Source organism: Arachis ipaensis, chromosome B5 (genome assembly GCF_059453495.1).
Source record: "Arachis ipaensis isolate K30076 ecotype BB chromosome B5, ASM5945349v1, whole genome shotgun sequence".
Classification (NCBI taxonomy): Eukaryota; Viridiplantae; Streptophyta; class Magnoliopsida; order Fabales; family Fabaceae; genus Arachis; species Arachis ipaensis.
The window spans coordinates 121,824,595-121,847,090 of NC_142440.1; positions in this window are offsets into that span (position 1 = coordinate 121,824,595).

Below are 22,496 nucleotides of genomic sequence, written 5' to 3' on the forward strand. Positions count from 1 at the left end.
TTGACAGAGGAGAATTGATCATTCAAGTGAATGAAGACTCCCTTGTGTTTAAAGCTCAAGGATATCCCTCTGTAACCATGGAGAAGAAGCATGAAGAGCTTCTCTCAATACAGAGTCAAACAGAGCCCCCACAGTCAAACTCTAAGTTTGGTGTTGGGAGGCCACAACCAAACTTTAAGTTTGGTGTTGAACCCCCACATTCAAACTCTAAGTTTGGTGTTGGGAGGTTCCAACATTGCTCTGAACATCTGTGAGGCTCCATGAGAGCCCACTGTCAAGCTATTGATATTAAAGAAGCGCTTGTTGGGAGGCAACCCAATCTTTAATTATCTATGTTAAATTTCTCTTTTCTTTTGTTATTTTATGTTTTCTGTAGGTTGATGATCATGCAAAGTCACAAAAACAATTGAAAAAGCAAAAACAGACTGAAAAACAGAATTAAAAATAGAACACCCTGGAGGAGAAACTTACTGGCATTTAAACGCCAGTAAGGGTAGCAGAATGGGCGTTAAACGCCCAGTCTGGCACCATTCTGGGCGTTTAACTCCAGAAATGGGCACCAGACTGGCGTTTAACGCCAGAAAAGAGCAAGAAGCTGGCGTTAAACGCCAGAAATGGGCAGCAGCCTGGCGTTTAACGCCAGGATTGGCAGAAAGGGGCGTTTTGCACGCCACTTGGTGCAGGGATGAGAAATCCTTGACACCTCAGGATCTGTGGACCCCACAGGATCCCTACCTACCCCACCTCTCTCTCTCTTCTTCACCCATTCACCAATCACCTCAATACCTCTTCCCTAAAAACCCCTCACCTATCAAATCCCACCATTCTCTTCACCACTCACCTCCATCCTTTATAAAATCCCACCTACCCCACCATTCAAATTCAAACCACTTTCCCTCCCAAACCCACCCATAATGGCTGAACCATACCCCCCTCTCCACTCCTATATAAACCCATCTTCACTCCTTCATTTTCACTCAACATACAAACTACTTCTCCCTCTTAGCCGAAACACTAAGCCCCCTCCATCTCCTCTATTTCTTCTTCTTCTACGCTCTTCTTTCTTCTTTTGCTCGAGGACGAGCAAACCTTCTAAGTTTGGTACGGTAAAAGCTAAAGCTTTTTGTTTTTCCATAACCATTAATGGCACCAAAGGCCGGAGAAACCTCTAGAAAGAGAAAAGGGAAGGCAAAAGCTTCCACCTCCGAGTCATGGGAGATGGAGAGATTCCTCTCAAGGGTGCATCAAGACCACTTCTATGAAGTTGTAGCCAAGAAGAAGGTGATCCCCGAGGTCCCTTTCAATCTCAAAAAGAATGAGTATCCGGAGATCCGACATGAGATCCGAAGAAGAGGTTGGGAAGTTCTCACCAACCCCGTTCAACAAGTCGGAATCCTAATGGTTCAAGAGTTCTATGCCAATGCATGGATCACCAAGAACCATGATCAAAGTATGAACCCGGACCCTAAGAATTGGCTTACAATGGTCCGAGGGAAATACTTAGATTTCAGTCCAGAAAATATAAGGTTGGCATTCAACTTACCCATGATGCAAAGAGATGCACACCCCTACACTAGAAGGGTCAACTTTGATCAAAAGTTGGACCAAGTCCTCATAGACATCTGTGAAGAGGACGTTCAATGGAAGAGAGATTCAAGAAGGAAGCCGGTTCAACTAAGAAGGCATGACCTCAAGCCCGTGGCTAGGGGATGGTTGGAGTTCATCCAACGCTCAATCATTCCCACTAGCAACCGGTCTGAAGTTACTATAGATCGGGCTATCATGATCTATAGCATCATGATTGGAGAGGAAGTAGAAGTTCATGAGGTTATATCCCAAGAACTCTACAAGGTGGCGGATAAGTCTTCTACTTTGGCAAGGTTAGCCTTCCCTCACCTCATTTATCACCTCTGCAATTCAGTTGGAATTGACATAGAAGGAGACATTATCATTGATGAGAACAAGCCCATCACTAAGAAAAGGATGGAGCAAACAAGAGATCCCACTCATGGACAAGAGCATGAGGAAACTCCTCATCATGAAATCCCTGAGATGCCTCAAGGGATGCATTTTCCTCCACAAAACTATTGGGAGCAAATCAACACCTCCCTAGGAGAATTAAGTTCCAATATGGGACAACTAAGGGTGGAGCACCAAGAGCATTCCATCCTCCTCCATGAAATTAGAGAAGACCAAAGAACCATGAGAGAGGAGAAACAAAGGTAAGAAAGAGACATTGAGGAGCTCAAGCACTCCATAAGATCTTTAAGAGGAAGAACAAGTCGCCCTCACTAAGGTGGACCCATTCTTTAATTTCCTTGTTCTTTATTTTCTGTTTTTTCGAAAATTATGCCTTATGTCTATTTATGTTTGTGTCTTTATTACATGATCACTAGTGTCTAAGTGTCTATGCTTTAAAGCTATGAAAATGAATCCATCACCTTTCTTAAATAAAAAGTGTTTTAATTGAAAAGGAAAAGAAGTGCATGAATTTCAAATTTTAAAACAGTTTAATTATTCTGATGTGGTGGCAATACTTTTGTCTTTCTGAATGAATGCTTGAACAGTGCATATTTTTGATATTGTTGATTCATGAATGTTAAAATTGTTGGCTCTTGAAAGAATGATGGAAAAGGAGAAATGTTATTTGATAATCTGAAAAATCATGAATTGATTCTTGAAAAAAGAAAAAGCAGTGAAAAGCTTGCAGAAAAAAGAGTATATGCGAAAAAAAAAGAGAAAGAAAAAAAAAGCAAGCAGAAAAAGCTAATAGCCCTTTAAACCAAAAGTCAAGGGTAATAAAAAAAGGGGATCTAAGGCTTTGAGCATCAGTGGATAGAAGGGCCCACAGGAATAAAATCCTGGCCTAAGCGGCTAAACCAAGCTGTCCCTAACCATGTGCATGTGGCGTGAAGGTGTCAAGTGAAAACTTGAGACTGAGCGGTTAAAGTCGTGATCCAAAGCAAAAAAAGGTGTTCTTAAGAGCTCTGGACACCTCTAATTGGGGACTCTAGCAAAGCTGAGTCACAATCTGAAAAGGTTCACCCAGTTATGTGTCTGTGACATTTATGTATCCGGTGGTAATACTGGAAAACAAAATGCTTAGGGTCACGGCCAAGACTCATAAAGTAGTTGTGTTCAAGAATTAACATACTTAACTAGGAGAATCAATAACACTATCTGGATTCTGAGTTCCTATAGAAGCCAATCATTTTGAACTTCAAGGGATAAAGTGAGATGCCAAAACTGTTCAGAAGCAAAAAGCTAAAAGCCCCGCTCATCTAATTAATACTGATCTTCATAGATGTTTTTGGAATTCATTGTATATTTTCTTCTTTTTATCCCATTTGATTTTTTTTAGTTGCTTGGGGACAAGCAACAATTTAAGTTTGGTGTTGTGATGAGCGGATAATTTATACGCTTTTTGGCATTGTTTTTAGTATTTTTTTTTGTGACTGTTTTTAGTATGTTTTTAGTATATTTTAGTTAGTTTTTATTATGTTTTTATTAGTTTTTAAATAAAAATAACTCTTCTGGACTTTACTATGAGTTTGTGTGTTTTTCTGTGATTTCAGGTATTTTCTGGCTGAAATTGAGGGACCTGAGCAAAAATCTGATTCAGAGGCTGAAAAAGGACTGCAGATGCTGTTGGATTCTGACCTCCCTGCACTCAAAGTGGATTTTCTAGAGCTACAAAAGCCCAATTGGTGCGATCTCAATTGCGTTGGAAAATAGACATCCTGGGCTTTCCAGCAATATATAATAGTTCATACTTTACCCGAGATTTGATGGCCCAAATAGGCGTTCCAAGTCAGCTTAAGAATTCTGGCGTCAAAACGCCAGAACTGGCACAAAAGCTGGAGTTAAACGCCCAAACTGGCACAAAAGCTGGCGTTTAACTCCAAGAAAAGTCTCTACACATGGAAGCTTCAATGCTCATCCCAAGCACACACCAAGTGGGCCCGGAAGAAGATTTCTGCATTAATTACCTATTTCTGTAACCCTAGGCTACTAGTTTTCTATAAATAGGACCTTTTGCTATTGTATTTTCATCTTGGTCATTCTGGTTCCCCCTCTGGGGGCCGAAGCCAATGAACCTTCATTACTTTTGTATTTTCAACGGTGGAGTTTCTACACACCATAGATTAAGGTGTGGAGCTCTGCTGTTCTTCATGAATTAATACAAGTACTATTGTTTTTCTATTCAACTCAAGTCTATTTCTTCTCTAAGATATTCATTCACACCCAAGAACATGATGAATGTGATGATTATGTGACACTCATCACCATTCTCACCTATGAACGCGTGCCTGACAACCACTTCCGTTCTACATGCAAACAAGCTTGAATGTGTATCTCTTGGGTTTCTAATCTAAGATTAGAACCTTCGTGGTATAGGCTAGAATTATTGGCGGCCATTCCTGAGGTCCGGAAAGTCTAAACCTTGTCTGTGGTATTCCGAGTAGGATCTGGGAAGGGATGACTGTGATGAGCTTCAAACTCGCGAGTGTTGGGCGTGTGACAGACGCAAAAGGATCAATGGATCCTATTCCAACATGATCGAGAACCGACAGATGATTAGCCGTGTGGTGACAACGCATTTGAAAATTTTCACTGAGAGGACGGGAAGTAGCCATTGACAACGGTGATGCCCAACATAAAGCTTGCCATGGAAAGAAGTATGAATGATTGGATGAAGGCAATAGGAAAGCAGAGGTTCAGAAGGAACAAAGCATCTCCATACGCTTATCTGAAATTCCTACCAATGAATTACATAAGTATCTCTATCTTATTTTGTGTTTTATTCATATTTTAATTATCAATTCTCCATAACCATTTGAATCCGCCTGACTGAGATTTACAAGGTGACCATAGCTTGCTTCAAGCCGACAGTCTCTGTGGGATCGACCCTTACTCACGTAAGGTTTATTACTTGGACGACTCAGTGTACTTGCTGGTTAGTTGTGCGGAGTTGTGACAAAGAGTTGAGATTACAATTGTGCGTACCAAGTTGTTGGCGCCATTGATGATCACAATTTCGTGCACCAAGTTTTTGTGTGATGAGCGGATAATTTATACGCTTTTTGGCATTGTTTTTAGTATATTTTAGTTAGTTTTTATTATGATTTTATTAGTTTTTAAATAAAAATCACATTTTTGGACTTTACTATAAGTTTGCGTGTTTTTCTGTGATTTCAGGTATTTTCTGGCTGAAATTGAGGGACCTGAGCAAAAATCTGATTCAGAGGCTGAAAAAGGACTACAGATGTTGTTAGATTCTGACCTCCATGCACTCAAAGTGAATTTTATGGAGCTACAAAAGCCCAATTGACGAGTTCTCAATTGCGTTGGAACGTAGACATCATGGGCTTTCCAGAAATATATAATAGTCCATACTTTGCTCAAGATTTGATGGCCCAAATTGGCGTTCCAAGTTAGCTTAAGAATTCTGGTGTTTAACGCCAGAACTGGCATAAAAGCTGGAGTTAAACGCCCAAATTGGCACAAAAGCTGGCGTTTAACTCCAAGAAAAGTCTCTACACATGAAAGCTTCAATGCTCAGCCCAAGCACACACCAAGTGAGCCCAGGAAGTGGATTTTTACACTAAACACCCTAGCTTACTCATTTTCTGTAACCCTAGGTCACTAGTTTACTATAACAACTACTTTTAGTAATTCATCTTATACCTCATGACACTTTACATATTTCATATTGTATCCTCTACGGCATGAGTCTCTGAACCCCATTGTTGGGGGTGAGGAGCTCTGCTGTGTTTCGATGAATTAATGCAATTACTACTGTTTTCCATTCTATCACGCTTGCTTCTATTCTAAGATATTCATTCGCACTTCAACCTGATGAATGTGATGATCCGTGACAATCATCATCATTCTCACCTATGAACGCGTGCCTGACAACCACCTCTGTTTTACATGCAATCAAGCTTGAATGTGTATCTCTTGGGTTTCTAATCTAAGATTGGAACCTTCGTGGTATAGGCTAGAATTATTGGCGGCCATTCATGAGATTCGGAAAGTCTAAACCTTGTCTATGGTATTCCGAGTAGGATCTGGGAAGGGATGACTGTGATGAGCTTCAAACTCGCGAGTGTTGGGCGTGTGACAGACGCAAAAGGATCAATGGATCCTATTCCAACATGATCGAGAACCGACAGATGATTAGCCGTGTGGTGACAGCACATTTGGAACATTTTCACTGAGAGGACGGGAAGTAACCATTGACAACGGTGATGCCCAACATAAAGCTTGCAATGGAAGGAGCCTTGCGTGTGTGAAGAAGAAGATAGTAGGAAAGCAGAGATTCAGGGGACAGAGCATCTCCAAAACCTCAACATGTTCTCTATTACTGCAAAACAAGTATTTATTTCATGTTCTTTTACTTTTTACAATTAAATATGAGAATTATTGATATCCTGACTGAGAGTTACAAGATAACCATAGCTTGCTTCAAGCCGACAATCTCCATGGGATCGACCCTTACTCACGTAAGGTATTACTTGGACGACTCAGTGCACTTACTGGTTAGTTGTGCGGAATTGCAAAAGTGTGATTGTAATTTCGTGCACCAAGTTTTTGGCAACAACTTCCAATTAAAATTAACACTTGAGTATTCCAACTCAAGGTTCTCCTATTAATCACCTCCAAAGTCAAGTTAGGAGTCTACTCCATTGACATGAATACCACTTTCATAGACATATAAAGGGAATAAAAAGAAGAGATAATAAATTAAATAAAATAATAACTGAAAATTAATTAAGGGTAAAAATAGTTCTTTGCATTAATGAATTCCAAAATCAAAGACATCCATATGTAACTCTGAACAGGGTAAATGGGAGATAAAAGAGTAAGGAAATAAGAAAGCAAACTGTAATGATAAAGACTTCAACGGAGGTAGTAACTCTTCTCAATATCCAATCCCAAAGCATAAAACTAGAAATCTATGAATATGAAGAACCCTAGAGGAAGTGATATTTTCTCTCTAAGATTCAAAACTAAAACTAAAAACTAAGTGAATGAGAATGTCCTGAGTCTCTGCCTGTCCCCTGGCTCTAGTCTGTGTTTTTGGGCCAAAAACTGGGTCCAAACTCAGCCCAAAATCGCCCCCAGTGTGTTCTGCAATTTCTGCACGTGACGTACGTCACACATACGCGTCAGTCACGCGTACGCGTCAATAGTCTTCTTCGCATGTCATGCGTACGCGCCAGGTGCGCGCACGCTTCGTTGTGGAATGCGCCAAGTTGCGCGCACGCGTGAGCCACGCGTGCGTGTCGATCCTCGCTGGTCAGCTCCTTAGTTTCTTGTGTTCCTTCCATTTCTGCAAGCTTCCTTTTCATCCTCTATGCCATTCCTGCCCTATAAAGCCTGAAAACACTTAACACACAGATCACGGCATCGAATGGTATAAAGGGGAATTAAAGATTGGTAGTTTAAAGGCTTAGGAAGCAAGTTTTCAATCATATAACAAAATTGGGAAGGAATTGTAAAATCATGCAAATTGTATGAATAAGTATGCAAAGAGTTGATAAAAACCAATCAATTTAGCACAAGATAAACCATAAAATAGTGGTTTATCATTCACACGAGAAAGAAACAGGTGCCAAGATTCAACCTCCCCTTCTCTTAACCACTAATAATCATCAATTGGTATTAGAGCTTGGTCTCAAAGAGATCAACCTTTGCAACTTGGAGGAAAGATCATGATGGCAAGCAACAATGGTTCCAACATAGTGGCATACACTCTTACGGAGGGGCAATCAAACAATAGACCTTCATTCTTCAACGGAAAGAACTACAACTATTGGAAGGAAACAATGAATATTTTTATTCAATCGGTGGACTGTGACATGTGGAAGATCATCATGAACGGTCTCCAGGTCCCTACCAAAACAGGAGCAAATGGTGTCGTTGTTCCCAAGACAAAAGCCGAATGGAATGATGACGATAAGAAGAAATTAGAACTTAATGCTAAAGCTATCAACATGCTTAACTGTGCAATTAGCTTCGAGCATGGTTCTGAAAACCGAACCGGACCGGCCGGTTCAACCAGAAAAACCGAGAACCGGTCACCTAACCGGTCCGGGTAAGGTCAGAAACCGTCTGGCAGAAAATCGGTGAAAAAACCGGTCGAACCGGAGGTTAACCGGTAAACCGGGAGAACTGTCCGGTTTTTTACGGTTTATTGGTTTGCATATTAAACTTCAAAACGGCGTCGTTTTGAAGGGAAAAAAAAAAGAAAAGGGCTATGCACAAACACGAAGCCACGAACCCTAATTCCTAATCCTCATCTCATCCTCTCAGTATCTCAGTCTCAACTCTCACCCTCTCACCCTCTGACGAACCCTAATAGCCACCACCATCGCCACCGCATCCCACCGCCATCGCCACCGCATCCCACAGCCCCTCTTCGTCGTCCCACCTATCCTCCATCGCCGTCGCGGAGCTCCTCTCCTCCATCGCCGTCGCGGAGCTCCTCTCCTCCATCGTCCTCGCCCAGCTCGCCACCTCCACCGTCGTCGCCGAGCTCTCCACCTCCACCGTCGTCGCCAGTAATACTCTGCCTTCCACCTCGGCTCCTATTCAATCGTCGCCTACTCTGTGCTTGATTTTATAATTTTTTGATTTTTCTGTTCATGATTTGTTAAGTCTGTGTTCATCTGTTCATGTTTTGTTAGTTGTGTTCATCAGAAGTTCAGAACATGTTTATAATTTGATTTTTCTGTTCATGTTTCTGTTCCTATTTGTTCATGCTGGACTACATGATTTTGGTTGCTGCTTGATGTTTATCTGGATTACATGATTTTGAGTTGCTGCTTCATGTTTATCTGGATTACATGATTTTGGTTTCTGTTTGATGAATCTTCAATCTGTTTTTGGCTTTCTATTATGATGCGTTTATTGGTGACTTGGGATTGAATGATGATCATTGCAAGCAAATTGAGGCTGGGGCGTTGAAGGTAGCTGGGGAATATTTTTACTTTTTGCTGCTTCAATTTTGCTGCTTCATGAATCTGTTTAGAAATAGGGTTTTGTTGCTTCTGTTTGATTCAGTGACGAGTATAGGGGTAATTCATGATTCATCCATTGTTTGCTTCTATTTTCCTGCCACTTTGTTCTTATTGCTTCTTGCCTTTGGTGTTTGATTTGGATCTGCCGATCTGATGCTTTTCGATTTGGCTTAATTTTATTTTCTTCATGGAGCTTTTTGCACTCTGGCTTTTGTTTTTAATCTTTTTCATATTGTGGCCATTGTTTTTAATCCAGTTTTGTTGCTTCTGTTTGTTGCTTCATGAAAATTATGATGGAGATGTTGGAACACTTAATGATAATTATGATTTTTGATGAGTTGCAACTTTGATTAGTTGAAAATTTGCTAGTAATTGTATCTTTTGAATGTAGAACACTATGGGTTTGTCATTATGTACGTTTTATTTTTTGTTTAGTTATAAACTTTGATGTTTGAAGTTGTTTGTGAACCTCTAATCTTAAGTAATGGATAATTTATTATGTGAAATATTAAATTTTATTAAGTTATAAATTATTGAATTTTATTAAGTTTAATAATTTTATTTAATATTTAATTAAACCGGTTGAACCCCGATTGAACCCCGGTCGAACCAGTGAACCATTGAACCACTGACCTCACCGGTTTATTGACCGGTCCAGTTTTTGCAACCTTGGCTTCGAGAAATATCAAAAGGTATCAAGGTGCAAAACAACAAAAGAAATCTGGGATAAGCTTCAAGTCACACACGAAGGCACTATCCAAGTGAAGTAGACCAGAATAGACATGCTGTGTAAGAATACGAGATGTTTTTTATAAAGGAAGGAGAATCAATTGATGATATGATCGAAAGATTCTCTATCATCATCCACGGCTTAGATGCTATGGGGATTACACACTCTGAACCAGTGCTCGTGAGAAAAGTCTTCAGAAGTCTCACAAAAGAGTGGAAAATAAAGGCTATAGTTATAGCTGAGAGTGGTAACATTAGTCAAATGACTTATGATGAATTGAGAGGAAAATTACTTGCTTTTGAAATTACACACTTGAAAAATGATGCAAAAAAGAAAGGAGTTGCTTTAAAATCATGTGCCGAATCACTGGGTGATGAATCCAGTGATGATTCATCAGATGACGAGTTTGTGCTTTTTTCCAGAAAACTTAGGAGAATGATGAAACTAAGAGAAAGGAGCAAGAGAAGCAGTTTAAGAAGACCAAAGAAGGATTTAAGTAAAATCATCTGCCACAACTGTAAAAAAGCAGGACACTACAAGTTTGACTGTCCTAAACTGAAGAAGGAAGACAAAACTCACAAAGACAAGAAGAAGGAGCTTAAAGCCTCTTGGGAAGATTTGGAAAACGATTCAGATGAAGTTGAGGATTCAGAAGAAAGTTCTCAAGCTTGTCTCATGGCCAACCATCACGAAACTGATGAGGTAATTTTTATTGAACCCTCTAATGAAGATCTTCATCTCATGATTGATCATCTCACTGAAAAATTAAGAAGTTTTCTAAACCAATGTCATGATCTTGAATCGGCTAATGACATCCTAAAAGCTGAAAACGTTTTTCTCAAAGAAAAATTAAGAGAAACCGAAACCACTGTTGATCTCATTGAAAAAATAAGTGGCTTAAGGATGAACTTAGTGGTCGTGAGAAATAGCATTCAGTGATTGCATACTTAAACTGTTTTGAAGAAAATTATAGGTTGCATAATGAGGTTAAAAGTTTAAAACAAGATCTAGCCAAGTTTGCTCAAAGTTCTGAAAACTTAACTAACCTATTGGCTAGTCAAAGACCTCTTTATGAAAAGGCTGGTCTGGGTTTTTATGAAAAATCTGAAACTATTTTTGATTATTCAAAATTTGAAAATGTGGCCTCCACTTCTAATGATATCAAATTTCAAAACCCAAATCTCCTAAAAAAAACAGCAACCCAAAAGACTTTGTCATTTATGCAATCGGGATGGACATTTTCCTATTCAATGCTTTATAATTGAAAAACTAATTGGTGATAAAGTCTACAAAATAATTGGCAACTATAATGGTCTTGGCCAAAGGAGATGGTTTAATATTAAAGGATCCAAAAAAATTTGGATACCTAAGGAAGGACAACATGTGGTACTTAGAAAGTGGATGCTCTAGGCATATGACCAGAAAATCTACGTTCTTCATCAAGCTAGACAAGTATGACGGAGGCTTCACAACTTTCGGCAATAATGGTAAAGGAAAGATAGTGGCCATAAGTAAAGTAGGCAAAAGCTTATCATCCTTCATTAGTGATGTTTTTCTTGTTGACGAATTGAAACACAATTTACTGAGCATCAGCCAATTATGCGATCTAGGATACTTAGTTGTCTTTAGAAAATTGTATTGCTTAATCATTTGCAAAAAATCTGGTGAGGTAATGCTTGAAGCAAAAAGGTGCAATAATGTGTATGGACTCACTCTAGAGGAACTAAAAAAACAAAATGTGGCATGTTTCACCTCCATGGAATCTGAAAAATGGCTATGACATAAGAAATTAGGACATGCTAGCATGTTCCAAATTTCTAAACTTGTAAAGAAAAATTTGGTTAAAGGCCTGATAAACCACTATTTTATGGTTAATCTTGTGCTAATTTGAGTGGTTTTTATCAACTCTTTACTCACTTATTCATATAAATTGCATGGTTTTATATTTTCCTTCCTGATTTTGTGTTATGATTGAAAATATGCTTCTTTGATCTTATATTTGCTAATTATTAATCTTCTCTTATTACCATTTGATACCTTGATATGTGCGTTAAGTGTTTTCAGAGATTACAGGGCAGGAATGGCTTGGAGGATGGAAAGGAAGCATGCAAAAGTGGAAAGAATACAAGAAGTTGAAGGAACTGCAAATCTGTCAGCCTGACCTCTTCGCACTCAAATGGCTATAACTTTAGCTACATAGGTCCAAATGAAGCGGTTTCAGTTGCGTTGGAAAGCTAACGTCTGGGGCTTCGATTTGATATATAATTTGCCATAGTTGCTCTGACGATAAGTGACGCGAACGCGTGATCTACGCGGACGCCTCGCAGTGGCGAAAAAACCAGCGTGTTTGAATTCGAAACCAGCGAATTCTGGGTTGTTTCTGACCCAGTTCTCGGCCCAGAAAACACAGATTAGAGGCTATAAAGTGGGAGAAAAATTTAATTCTCATCACAATTGATAAGGATAGCTAGGATAGGACTTCCATTTCTTATACCTTGCCAAGAGATTTTATTATTGTTAATTTATTTTACTTGTCATTTAATTACATGTTCCTTACTTTCAAAACCCCCAATTTACAAGACTCATAACCAATAATAAGAACACCTCTCTGCAATTCCTTGAGAAGACGACCCGAGGTTTAAATACTTCGGTTATCAATTTATTAAGGGGTTTGTTACTTGTGACAACCAAAACTTTTGTAAGAAAGGAATTCTTGTTAGTCTAGAAGCTATACTTACAACGGGAACTTATTTGTGAAAATTCTAGATTGCGCGAGAGTTTCGTTCTTTAAAATGGCGTCATTGCCGGGGAATTGCAAACGTGTGCCTTATTATTGGTTATTGTAAATATTCGCTTTTTGATTTGTTTTTATTTTTATTTTATTTTTTTTTCTTTTTCATAAATTAAGAGGTTATTGGTTTTTTTATTTAGTTATTAAAGATTTTTTCAAAAATATGTTCTTCGTGTTCATCTTGACCTTCAAGTTGTTCTTAGTTGTTCTCTTCGTTTTGATCTAAAAATTTTAAATTTGGTGTTATTTTATTGTTTTTCTCTTTCCTCATTTAATTCAAAAAGATATTTTCTCTTTATTTTAATTGAATTTTCGAAATTTCCATAAAAAAAATTTTCAGATTTCTATTTTAAAATTTTTATCTTATCTTATCTTAGTTTTAAATTTCAAAATTCAAATCTTTTTAAAAAAAATCATATCTTTTTCAAAATCTTATCTTATCTTATTTTAAAAATCAAATTTCAAATTTCAATATTTAAATTCCAAAATTCAAAATTCAAATTTCAAAATTTAAATTTAAAAAAAAAATTTAAATCAAATCTTTTCAAAATTTAAATCTTTTCCAAATCTTTATTTTATATTGTTGACTTTTTCAAAAATTTAAAATTCAAAATTTAAAATTCAAATTTCAAAAATTTAATTTTCAAATTCAAAATTTAAATCTCAATAATCTTTTAATTTAAATTTGTTTTTATTTTCGTTTTTAATTTTTATTTGCTATTATGAATTCTCACCCCTCTGGTTTCAAGTTTGGTTCCAATGTTGTTGTAAGGAATGGAAACTATAATAAAAATAGGCATCAAGGTTGGAAGAATCAAAGATGGGAGGAGCTACAAGGATTTGATCAACCCTCTTGGCAACAACCCCCTCCAATGCACTATAACCAACAACCATTCTGTGATGCATACCAAAATGATGACTATGGTGGACCCCTTGTAGTTACCAGCAAGCCCCGCCATATGCTTATGAACCACCTCCTTAACACAACTCTGGACCACCATACTCACAAGCCCCCTACAACCAAACATCCCCATGTGACCATAATCCTTATCCACCATACCAACCACCTTATGAGCCAAATGAACCATACACAGAACCACCCCCATTCCAACATAACTACTCTCATGAACCACCACCTCAATATACACCATCTCCTTATTATTATCAAGATGAACCACCTTCCTACCATGAACTCTTTCTCCCAACAAATGAACCCTCCTATCCACCCCAAACCTCCATGGAGAAAGCACTTACCGATCTAAACTCTACTATACAAGCTCTCGTCGCCCAAATCGGACCACCAAATACCTTCAACAGTAAACCCTCGAGCTCTAGTGCACTTCCTTTTCAACCACAGAATGATCTCTCCATCCCATCACCACCATCCATGGAAGAGCACCCACATCCATCAATCCAAGAGCAACATGGTCCCAATGATGCTATTGACATGGAACAAGAGAGAAGGGATCATCTTCGCGAATCCATACTTCATAAGGAGCTAGAGGAGGCCCTAAAGGTGAAGGTAGTAAAGACCCTTGAAGTCGAAGGAGTAGTTGAAGAATTAGTGAAGGAAGACATCAAAGAGGAGTCTGATTTTGTCTTAGAACAAGAGGAGGCCCAAAATGTGGAGATAGGAGAGACCCTTGAAGATGAAAGAATAGTTGAAAGGAGTTGTCATGGAAAGAAAATCATCAAGGATGAGTACGATTTTATATTAAAACTACTGGACAAAGCAGTAATTATTGAAGAGGAAGAAGTGGTTGAAGACTTGGGAGATGCTGAAGCTCCATGGGAAAGTCAAGACATAGAGCCTCCTTCCAAGACGGTTGCATTTGATGTTGAGGAGGGTGTACAACCTCCAAGGCATGTCATGGTTAAGGACTTGGAAGAGGTCGATCAAGAGATGGAGATTCAAGAAGAAGAAGCACAACCTCCCATGCCCTTGGAAAGCAGTGAAGAGGAGATTGAATTGGAAGAAAGCTACCAAGAGGAAGCGGTTGAAATTAAAGAAGCTTACAAGGAGGTGGAAGTTATCAAGGAAGAGCACAAGGGAATGGAGCTTGAAATCACCTTGCCAAAGTTATTGGAGACCTCTCCCCCAAAGCCATTACCATCCAATACAACATTCAAGTGGTTAAAATTCATATCCTTAACTTTTACTTTCCCACTTGAATATGGGCTACTGGAGACGGATGGTCAACTTAGAGCTCTTTGTGGCATTAAGAGTAAGAGGAAGATGGTTAGTGGTTGGAGTTGTCAAGCAAGGTTCAACACAGTTGTGTGCTCAAAGTTTAAATGCAAGGGTTGGTGTAAAGCTCAACTGAATGGGTCTAGGAAGTTGTTTGGCCGCCTCAGTGAGAATTCAGATTGCTTGCTACCCGGATGGAATCATAATGATCAACACGAAGACGGGTGCAAAGGCAAGGTCTGGGACCCCGGAATTCAGTCTAAAAATCAACACTCTTGGGGCCTTGTCACTTGCTTTAACTTGCTTGAAGTCTTTCTGCGCCTAGTTTGGGATCCCGGAGGCCATTGGAAGTCCAAGCATTGGTAGCAGTTTCAGGATGAGTTCAAGCACAAGCCGCCATGACAAGGAGCTCACCAAATGTCCAACTTAAGGACTTTAACTAAAAGTGCTAGGTGGGAGACAACCCACCATGGTATGATCGTTCTTTTTTCATTTTTATTTAGTTTTCGAGTTTTATTTTATTGTATTAAACCTAGAGTTTTGCATAACATTCATAATAGCATTGCATTCTGCATACTGCATTACTAAAAAAAAATGCACGCGACGCGTAAGCGTCGCTGACGCGCCCGCGTCACAAGTGCATTAGGAAGAAAAGAAAAGTTAACAGAGAGTCACGCGAGAGCGTGGCTGGAGGCGTGCCTTTGGCACAAATTGATCCACGTGACCGCGTCGCTGACACATCCGCGTCATGTGGGAAAAATGCCTCCCACGCGTCCACGTCATCCACGCGAACGCGTGGCCCTGTAAAATCGACGTAAACGGGTGTTTGGCAGCAAGTTAGGATGGAATGGGGCTGGAACGGTGCTAGAAGCACAAGCCTTACCATGCGAACGCGTGCCCCACGCGTCCGCGTCTATTTGCAATTATGGCCATCCACGCGATCGCGTCAACCACGCGACCGTGTCACCCAAAATTTTGGCAAAATGAATTTCAAACAGAGGGTTGCGCGAATGCGAGGCTGCACTCGCGCCAATCGCACAAATCAGGCCACGCGATCGCGTGACCCACGCGTCCGCGTCGCTTGCGTCGCATAACTTATCCAAATTAGCGCCAATTATCTTATCTTTTCTAATCCTAATTTCTTCTATCTTTTCTTCTTTCTTCTTTCTTTCTTACTTACTTCTTCTTCGTCTCTTTAACCTCTCATCCCTCTTCACCTCCATTCTATTTTATTTAATTTATTTACATACTTTCATCCATTGCATCTTAATTTTGTGCATATTTTTATTTTCTTTTCTAAATTCATTATTTTTTCTTTGGTGTTGATTTTCTTATTTAACTGTTGCATCTTCTCTTGAATTATTTTGGGTGCTTAGTGACTTGTTTTATTCTGGTTAGGTAATATTATTTAAATCAATGCCAATCTTTTATACCTGTATTACTTTTGCATTGACATGAATTTATATTATCTCTCCTTACCCACACTCTCTTCCCTATTGTTGCAAATTTTTGCACTCTTGATTTGCCATGTACTTCTACTATTTTCTCACTTGCATGTTGTAACCACCATGTAATTGAGACCCTCATTATTTGACATTAACCCAACCATATTTTATTTGTTTTCTTATCTTTGTTTCTGGGTTACTGTTCTTCTTTTTCTCTTCTTTTAGGCTGGCCACCGAAGACGGAAAAAGGGAGAAACTTCTAAAAGGGGAGACAAACAAGTCCATCTGCACAATCCTTGAAGAAAAGCATCAGATGGAACAACCCGTCCACCTGCACATCTTAGCATGCACCGAGGACGGTGCAATCTTTAAGTGTGGGGAGGTCGATACCGATCTCCATGGGTTAGCCATTTTTCTCTTTCCAACACCACTATTTTATTTTCTTTATTAGTTCATTGTTGCATTGCATAATAGATTGCATGTGTAGTTGATTGTTTGCATTTAAGTACTACTTAGTTGAACAATAATAAGTTTTTTTTTAAGACTCTATTTTTGAAAATTTTCACTAATTTAAATAATAAAAAAATTAAAATTAAAATTTTCTATGTGTTAAATTTGTTTGAAGTTGTATTTGGAACATGGTTTTTGAGCCAAAGAACACACAACCTGTGAGATTTTGAGCTTATTTACATGGTTACATTATTTAACCATAAATTTTTATTCTTGTGTTCTTCTCTATGATTGCAATCTTTACTTTGTTCCACTCTATATGTCCATTATTTAGTGTATTTACATGCTTGCATATGATTGAAGCCATTACTTGTTTTCACTCACTTATCCCAAATAAGCCTACCCTTTTATGTCACCCTTGTTAGCCACTTTGAGCTTTTTAATCTCCTTCTGTTTTATAACCACATTACTAGCCTTAAGCAGAAAAACAAATTAAAAATCCCAAGTTGAATCCTTGGTTAGCTTAAGATAGATATTGTGTATAATTTAAGTATGAGAAATTTTATGGGAACATGGGATGATAGAAAAAAAAAGGAAAATTAAATTGAATAAGTTATTTGAAAATTTGGGAAGCATGCTCATGTGAAATCAAAATAATTAAATTACCATGTGCAATGATTTAAAAAAATTAAAAAAAATTAAAAAAAATAAATAATAAATAAATAATAAATAAATTTTTTTTAAGTAATTAAATAGGGGGATACAAAAAAATTACCCCAATGCAAAATAAAAAGAATCAATGCACATGGGACAAAATTCAAAAATAAGTTTGATACATGAGCATGTAATACAAAAGTGGAAAAAATTTGGGTAGCTAGGTAAAGCATTTTAAATTATATAAAGTATGTATATGTTAGGTGAGCTCTTAGACTAATCAAGGATTCACTTTGTTAGCTCACGTAGCCTTATATATATATATATATCCTTACCTTTACCTCAGCCCCATTACAACCCTGAAAAGACCTCATGATGTTTGCATTGGTATACTAAATATTTCTTGATTGGTTAGATGAAGAACAAGGTTTAGAAAGCATGACTAGAGAAGAGAAGAGTGAATAACCCTATACACTTGAGAGATTAGAGTGATATATACTACCAGTGAGGGTTCAATGCTTGATTCTATGTTCCCTGCTTTCATGAGCTATCTTCTTACAAGTTTACTTGTCTTTTATTGTATAATTTGAATTAGTGAAATCTGATTTATGTTTGTCTTGAAGAGCTTATTTACTTTTAACCAAGTAGGTACATTTTGCATTTAGTTGCATTCATAGGTTGCATTTCATACACTCTACCATTCCTCTTCACTTCTTTATAGCTTCTCTTGAGCTTAGCATGAGGACATGCTAATGTTTAAGTGTGGGGAGGTTGATAAACCACTATTTTATGGTTTATCTTGTGCTAATTTGAGTGGTTTTTATCGACTCTTTACTCATTTATTCATATAAATTGCATGGTTTTATATTTTCCTTCCTGAGTTTGTGCTATGATTGAAAACATGCTTCTTTGATCTTATATTTGCTAATTATTAATCTTCTCTTATTACCATTCGATATCTTGATATGTGCGTTAAGTGTTTTCAGATATTACAGGGCAGGAATGGCTTAGAGGATGGAAAGGAAGCATGCAAAAGTGGAAGGAATACAAGAAGTTGAAGGAACTGCAAAGCTGTCAGCCTGACCTCTTCGCACTCAAACGGCTATAACTTTAGCTATAGAGGTCCAAATGATGCGGTTCCAATTGCGTTGGAAAGCAAACGTCTGGAGCTTCAATTTGATATATAATTTTCCATAGTTGCCCTGACGATAAGTGATGCGAATGCGTGATCTACGCGGACACATCGCAGTGACGAAAAAACCAGCATGTTTGAATTCGAAACCAGCGAATTCTGGGTTGTTTCTGACCCAGTTCTCGGCCCAGAAAACACAGATTAGAGGCTATAAAGTGGGAGAAAAATCCAATTCTCATCACAATTGATAAGGATAACTAGGATAGGACTTCCAGTTCTTATACCTTGCCAAGAGATTTTATTATTGTTAATTTATTTTACTTGTCATTTAATTACCTGTTCCTTACTTTCAAAACTCCCAATTTACAAGACTCATAACCAATAATAAGAACACCTCCCTACAATTCCTTGAGAAGACGACCCGAGGTTTAAATACTTCGGTTATCAATTTATTAAGGGGTTTGTTACTTGTGACAACCAAAACTTTTGTAAGAAAGGAATTCTTGTCAGTCTAGAAGCTATACTTACAACGAGAATTTATTTGTGAAAATTCTAGATCGCACGAGAGTTTCGTTCTTCAAGGCCTTCCTAACATAAAGTTTGACAAAGACATCACTTATGATGGTTGTCAAATGGGCAAACAAACCAAATCTTTTTTTAAGCCCAAGGATGGAATCTCTACCAAAAGGCCATTAGAAATGCTATGCATTGATCTTTTTGGTCCTACTAGAACACAAAGTTTGGGAGAAAAACATTATGGTTTAGTAGTGGTTGATGACTTCACTAGATTTGGGTGGATTCTTTTCTTAGCTCAAAAAAATGTTGCGTTCATTGCTTTCTCTTCTCTTTGCAAAAAGATTCAAAATGAAAAGTATTTAAAAATTGCTTGTATAAGAAGTGATCATGGAAAAGAGTTTGAGAATCAAGATTTTGAAAATTTTTGTGATGAATTTAGAATTTTTCATAATTTTTTATGTCCTAGAACTCCTCAACAAAATGGGGTTGTTGAAAGGAGAAATAGAAGTCTCCAAGAAATTACTACGGCAATGCTTTGTGAAAATGAAGTTCTAAAATTTCTTTGGATGGAGGCTGTGAATACAGCTTTCTATATTCTAAATAGAACCATCATTAGAAAAGGGTTAAAGAAAACTCCTTATGAGCTATGGAAAGGAACACCTCCAAATTTTAAGTACTTTCATATATTTAGATGCAAATACTTTGTGTTAAATAATAAAGACAATCTTGGAAAATTTGATCCAAAGTCATATGAGGGTATGTTTATAGGATACTCAGCCACTAGTAAAACATATAGGGTTTATCTCAAAAACCATAGAACCATAGAAGAATCCATACATGTCTCTTTTTAGGATACTAACACCATTCCAAGCTCTGTTATAGAGGATGATACAGGTACTGAAGCTGAGCTAAATCCAAAAGAGAATCAAGAAAAAGATAAACCAGTTTTATCTGTGGCGAATACTAGCACTGACCCTGCTATTTAGAATGCAGGAGACAATTCAGTTTTGTCTCCTGATGAGGCAAGAGATTCTAGAACTGTGAGTATTGCTGAACCAAATCAAAGCCAAACTGAAATCCTATCACAAAGGCCTAGAGTGTGGAAGTTCTTGAAGAACTACCTTCATGAGTTCATCTTTGGAGATCTGTCCCATGGAGTCACCACTAGATCCTTAAGCAAAAAGAAAGCCAAAATCAACAACCTTACTTCGCTATCTCAATTGGAGCCACAAACTGTAAAAGAGGCACTTGGAGACACTTCTTGGGTTAAAGCTATGGAAGAAGAGTTAGGCCAATTTGAAAAGAATGAGGTTTGGACTCTTGTACTCTACCCAAATGGCAAAAATGTAACTGACACCAAATGGAGATATAGAAACAAGTTGGGTGAGGATGGAAGTGTGATTCGAAACAAGGATAGTTAGTGGCCTAAGGATACAATCAAGAAGAGGACATTGGCTTTGATGAGTCATTTGCTCCTGTGGCTAGAATGGAAGTAATAAGATTATTGCTTGCATATGCTGCCCACAAAAGTTTTAAACTGTTTCAAATGGATGTTAAATGTACATTTTTAAATGGTTTCATTGTTAGAGATGTATACGTAGCTCAACCTCCCAATTTTGAAAACAAAGAATTTCCAAACTATGCTTTTAAACTTTCAAAAGCACTCTATGATTTGAGACAAGCTCCTAGAGCTTAGTATGAAAGGCTTAGTTCTTTCTTGTTACAAAATGATTTTCAAAGGGGTACTATGGATATTACTCTATTTATAAAAGAATCTAATGATTTCATACTTGTTCAAGTGTATGTGGATGATATTGTGTTTGGATCGACAAATGAATCCTTGTGTGAAGAATTTGAAAAACTAATGACTGGTGAGTTTGATATGAAAATGATGGGAGAACTCACATTCTTCCTTGCTTTGCAAATCAAACAAACTCCTAGTGGCATTTTTGTGCACCAAGGTAAATATGCCAATGAATTGGTGAAGAAATTCAGTTTAGAAAGCTCTAAACTCATGAGTACACCAATGCACCCTAATACTAAACTTGATAAGGATGAAAATGGAAAAGATGTTAATGAGACTCGATATTGCGTGTGACCAAAATGCAGTGTTCCATTAACTGAGCTTTACTGGCGGATAAATCCGCCAGTAATTCTGATGGTAATGTTCGCGCCAATTTTTCTTTCATTCCCTCAAATTATTACCATCGAAAAATCGAATTCGACGGTAATTTTTTTACCCGACGAATTTATTACTAAATCTGTCGGTAAATTCGTCGGTAAACCTGAGATTAAATTCGACGTTACATTCGACGGTATTCAATGTTTTTCTTGTAGTGTAAGAATCGTGGGTTAATAATAAAAATGTAAAATACGAATAAAATTAAATCAACTAGTAAATTAAAAAATTTAAGAAAAAAATAACTAAATTATCCAAACTAATAAACCAAAAATTAATGATTCTAACTATATTAATTCAAATTACATTGAATTTCTTAAATCAATATAAAATATTTTTTTTAAATCTCAATTTTACAATGTTTTATCCAAGAAATTCAAAAATGAATAAGAGTTGTTAGACTTAAAATGGAATAATTAACCATAAGAATTGGTAAATTAAAATATAAATCTTCAAAAATAAAACAATTATTAGAAGAATTATAAAAATTATAAATAAAAATTCAACTCATAAAAAAATTATTAAATTTTCAAAAAATGAAAAAAAATCAAAATCATAACGAAATAGAAGCAGAAAATAATATTATAAAATTTATAAAAAGATAAAATAATCCTCTAATACAATTTTGCTAATAAAAAATTAAATTTTAAATATTAAAAAATTAATATCAAAACTAAAGTAATAATTTTAAAAATATAATAATATTTTTTAATAATGATAATTTTTTTTAATTTTTATGTCATATATCAAAAATCTAATACATAATAATTTATTTAATAAATAAAATTAAATATCTTTATTTAAAAATATTTTAAACGTCTTTGCCTGAATTTTTGTCGAATAAAATGGTAAAAAAAAAAACTTAACAATCATGGAATTCTAGCTTGGCCTGTTCCATGCATTACAGAGGAATATAAATGTGTAATTGAACAAGTCTTACATATATACGTTTCAAACAATTATATTACATTGATTTTATATATACTAGTGTATCCACTTTTTTATTTTTGACAAATGTATAATAATAATAGTTAAAATGATAAATATTTATATTCTAACTGAGTGCAAGTTGTATAAACAGCACAAGATATTTTTATAAATATATATGATAATAGAGCCTTTCACGTGGTCTATTTTTTAAAATAATAACACAACTCCTTACAATAAAAACTATTCATTTTAATTTTTGTTCTTTATTTTCGTGACGCAATACAATTTTTGTGGGTATTTTTCCATTAACTTTGAACGAAAAACGATGACGTATCAAGTTCAGAAATGTACAGGAACCTAATTGTTTCTAAATTCAAATTGGTTGAAAATTTATTCGTCTTTATTCTTTAAACAATATCTTTTTTTAAATTATTTTTTTATTATTATATTACTAT